The following is a 5,513-nucleotide window of genomic DNA, read 5'->3' as shown; positions in this document are numbered from 1 at the left end:
TGTCCCATACATTTTGTTTGGAACACATCGGTAATGACCTCCCTGATCTCCTCACAAAAATCATCTCTGTCATGGCCATGGGGACATTTTCTCCAGGGTGCAAGCAGGATGGCTCGAGCAGGGGCATGTCCAGGCTCTTTGCTGTTCCCCCCATTGTCACCTTCTTCTTCAGATGATTCGGGCAGTAGCATTGCACATGCAAGTCATCATCCTTGGACTGGTGAATGCCCTTGGGTACAGTGCTCTTTGAAGAATAATTGCAAAACACAAAAGAAAAGAAAACAATGTTTGTCACACAGAACAATCCCATGAAAAACAGAGCACAAAACAATACTGTTATGATGACAATTTGCACAGGAACTTAGATGCAGCCATTATGTTTGCAGACAGAAACAATACTAATGTTGACCTGCAGGGTGTGCTCATTATGAACTGCTGCTATCAAATGGGCACCTAATCAAGTGTCAGCCAATTGAGGCTATAGCAGTGTTTTTACAAACACACACACATGGTGTGTGAGGCAGGTGCAATACCAATGTTGAACTGAAGGCCATGGCAATGTAGACACCCATTCAGTCTGTGAATAGGCAGGCTATGCACAACAGATCAAACATCAGAAAATACAGCCAGACATGCCAAGTGTGCCAAACTATGCATCATAAGCAATAGTCACAATACTTACATGTATATGCATACCATTCACCTTATAACCTGTGTGTCAAATACACATAAACTGTTCTTTATGTTGTGGATGTATTTCTAAAAAAATGTGTGCTGGCAAAATGGATCAAAAATACAAAATTCATCAATGCTATGTTTTATACACAGTTGTAATGACAGCCATCGTTTGCTGATTTCACTTACCTTCCTGATGCATGATGGGTATTCCTGCATACTAATCAATAAACATGTATTTTTTTTCAAAATTGCAGGCCTGAAAACAGTGGAATATGCATTTCAGTTCATAATATACATGAAATATTCAACATACCTCTCTGCCTGCTGCTCTTCAAGCCTGTGCATTTGTTCGAGGCACATCTCTCTGTTTCAACTGCGGTCCTCATTGTCTGAAATAAAAAACAAAATATTTAAAAAATATTAATCATATAACAAGGATAAAACACACCTTGTAGACTGCTATTCTGAAGAACCTTACTTTTAGCACAATACTCAGTTGACATAGCAATATTCAGGTGTTAACAACTTTGAGCACAGACTCAAGGACATAAGATTCAAACCCGGAGACCCAACTTACATCCAAACTCCAAACTTTACACCTCTACCTAATTCATCTTATCTGTAAAAAGCATCTTTTCCAGGCACTGAAAAGTGTAAATGTTGTGATATCATCCTGTTGGGGGATGGTATACTAAGAATGATATGACATCATCCGTGGTGGGGGATGGTTTACTAAGAATGAAATGACATCATCCTGATGGGGATGTTATACTAAGAATGTTATGACATCATCCTGATGGGGATAGTATACTAAGACTAGTATGACATCATCCTGATGGGGGATGGAATACTAAGAATGTTATGACATCATCCTGATGGGGGATGGTATGCTAAGAATGGTATGACATCATCCTGATGGGGTATGGTATACTAAGAATGATATGATATCATCCTGATGGAGGATGGTATACTAAGAATGTTATGACATCATCCCTGGTGGGGGATGGTATGCTAAGAATTAAATGACATCATCCTGATGGGGATGGTATACTAAGACTAGTATGACATCATCCCGATGGGGGATGGAATACTAAGAATGTTATGACATCATCCTGATGGGGGATGGTATGCTAAGAATGGTATGACATCATCCTGATGGAGGATGGTATACTAAGAATGATCTTGGCTTAGGATTGAAAACTATGAACCTGTGCTGCTCACATAGCTAAACTGTTTTCAAATTAAATTTATGTCAGCACTGTGTTCAGAGAAATTAACAGTAATTGAGATAATCCATTCCTTTTACAGTGTGATAGTGACTTGTAACATCCAGCTTGTGTGAACAGAAACATACATGTTGCTGTACATTATGGACACAGAAAGGTATGTGTGAGGACATACTAGTTACATCACTAAAGACATACATCTTCTCTGCCTTTCATTGCAACTGTTAGTAGGCCCATCACTGTCCCTCAGAATTACAGTTTTAGTCTGTTGTACAGCTGACTTCAGTATTTCATAACAAAACAATGCTTTGCAGGATTTTAAACAGAATACAATATTAACCTGCTAAATTCCTCAGACATATAATAGGATTTATCAGTCTACTGGCTCTGCTGTTAAATAACTAATGTTAACAGAATGTTACGGATTATGGATGTATCAGTAGGGATTCAACAAATAAATGAGTTATTTGCAACAACTCTCAAAATATAAATTAATATAAATAAGTGTAAAATGCTTTGCAAAAAGAATGCTATGGATATAGCACATCAGTATAACAGTTTAAGATATATGTGCGTCCCTTTCAAGACTTGAACACACAATGCATAAAATGTAGACACGCTGACCTGCGTCCTTATGAGCTCAACTAACACTCAGCACATGCTACTCATAAACAAACAGGTACTGCTCTTTAAACACCATTGTTCAACAACTGACGTTGTTAGGCCATTACGGATTACAGCATTATTCCTAGAAAACCTAGACCTGTGTGGCATTACCATGCACAATGTAAAATATAATATAAACTATTGCAATATGATTCTTGAAAAAATATTATGGGTGAAGTTAGCCAAGGTAACACTTTTCCTATGTGATTTTGAACCCACAATATGGCAAAATGTAGACATACTGGCCAGTTATTTTACAGGTCAAGCTAAATTATACTAAGGTTTCATTGTAGACAACAGCTACTGCAACTGTTCATTAGAAATCAAAATGCATACAATTTTTATACTTCTGGTAGTGATAACATAACAGCTATCAACACATACATGACAAAATATGTTTAACCAATGTTACGGTCATTAATCTGTACATTAATTAAATGTGTCTGTATACCTGTGTAGGAAGAATGATGTAAGTAAGTTATATACTTATGTATCTTCCACATTGTAACAGTCCAATATGCGATACAGTGAGACTATAATGGAAACTATGAAATGTGTAGTCATCTGTGGCCTAGGCACTATAGGCATCAGGGATGCACGGGGACAGTGGCTATGTGAATTTATGTAGTTAGATGTAGTGAAACATGAACATCTTCAAAGGATAGTTATGGTTATTATTTAATTATTCAATAAGATAACAACATGGCAATCAAACCCACAGTCAAGAGGGCAGTAATTACAAAATACACTGAATTACTCACACAAGCTAATTCCCACAGCAGCTAATAAATGGTTATAAAAATATCTACTATCAAATGCTCAGTCATCCATGGTCTAGGCGCTATAGGCATCAGTGATACACGAACAGTGGTTATGCAAAATTATGCATTTATGTTGTGAAACATGCATATAACGTCAAAGGACATAGTTACTGTTATTAATAAAATTATCCGGTAAAATAACCACATGGATATCAAACTCATAGTCAAGAAGACAGTGAGTACAATATCCACTGAATTACCCCCATGAAGTAACTTATGCAGCAGCTAGAATGCGTTTATAACAAAATGCATATCATATTTACGGGTCGAATAAATATTGGTAATATCCGTAGGAACACTAAAAAATATCTAGAATATTTACTTACTGTAGCAATCTATGTTCGACCCTCCTTTGAAGCCCACCTACATCCTTTCGATGCAGGTCATCATAGCAATGACGAACCTCTACTCCAGTGCAGAAGATCCCCATCCTCCATTGCTGCTCTCCTATGATATGGTGCCACATATTCCTGGGCCTGGCTCTCATCCTCTGCTCCAATCCAGTGTAGACCATCAACATCTGAGTCATCTCCTCGTCAGTCCAGTTGGGCAAACGGACATGTCACAGCCTCCTCAAAGTCACCATCATGATTTGAAAGTCTTTCAAATCTGAAAAGCAGAGAAATGCTGACTGAGGTACCACTCAGTTCACAGTTAGCAGTGATCTGATCAGTAAATGTATCAAAATCAATATTTGAATCTGCCGCTGATGTCATGTTTGTAAGATTATTGGAAGATAATGGGCACGTGCCACATGTGGTACCATTTATCGATACCTATTGTATGTTTGTATGGGACTCCTGTTTTTGTGGCCCAGAACAGCATTTAATGCAGATTTGTGAGCATGGGATTTAAAAAAAATACTTGAATTTTAATTAATCTCATAAATTATGTATGGAGCAAATGCCACTTAATGCTGTGTGAACACAAGGAGCACTTTAGATTTTGTGAGTCTGAGTGTGAAGTACACTGACAATCATCATCATCATCATCATCAACCCCCTTTTTCCCATTTTCTACTTGGGTGGGGTATTGTGCTGTCACCATTTCTCTCGATTCAATGCCATACTCCTGCCTTCTTTGACACTTATGCCTGACTTTCACATATCTTCTGTCACACAATCCATTCACCTCTTTGTGGATGTCCTCGTTTCCTGTCACATTCTTCCTGTCTGTCCCAAATCTTCTTTACCAGATTGTCTTCTGCTTTTCTGCACATGTTCCCGAATCACCTTAAACTGTTCTCTTTGGTCTTTTCTGCAATTGGAGCTACTTTGGCTTCTGCTCTTATGTCCTCATTTCTTCATCTGTCCCACAGTGTGCATCCTACCACCTGCCTCAGGGACTTCATTTCCATCACCACAAGCATTCTCATCTGCTCTGCCTTTACTGCCCAGGTTTCTGTACCATACAGTAGTACTGGTCACACCACAGTTTTGTACACCTTACTTTTCAGCTTCTTTGGCATTCTTCTGTCACAGACTACACCTGAGACTCGTTGCCAGTTGACTGCAGCCCCTCTGATTCTAGCTTTGACTTATTCATTCTGACTTCCCTTCTCCTCAACCACCCCTCCCAGATACTTGAAGCTATTAACTTATTTCACTATCTTCCCTTGTATCTCAATTCTCAGCTTCTTCTGATTTCCCCCATTTGCTGCTATTACCACTGTATTATTTGTACTCAGTTTCTTCCTGTGTGCCATCAGTTTTGCATTCCATTCCCCTATCCTTTGCTGAAGTTCTTGCTCAGAGTCTACCTGTAATGCCACATTGTCTGCATACAGCAACTTTGTTGATGTGTCCCCTCTGACCTATTTGCTAATATAGTCCATCAACAATATGAACAGCAGTGGGGTCAGAACTAAACCCTGATGTACACCCACTCCCACAGGGAACCCCTCTGTGAGACCGAACAGTCTTTATACTTGAGTTATTGGGTCCTTGTATGTAGCCTGCACTAATTGTACCAACATTTCTGTGACTTCAAACCATGGCAGTACTGTCCAAATCAGCTTTCTTGGGACATTGTCATATGCTCTCTTCAAGTCTAAGAATGCCCAGTTAGACCCCCATCTCTTCCTTTCCATCTTTCCCCAAAAGGGGTGCTGCTCTCAACTATC

Source organism: Protopterus annectens, chromosome 4.part0, assembly GCF_019279795.1.
Source record: "Protopterus annectens isolate FY-2018-M chromosome 4.part0, PAN1.0, whole genome shotgun sequence".
Lineage (NCBI taxonomy): Eukaryota > Metazoa > Chordata > Ceratodontiformes > Protopteridae > Protopterus > Protopterus annectens.
Note: the sequence above shows the minus strand (reverse complement) of the source record.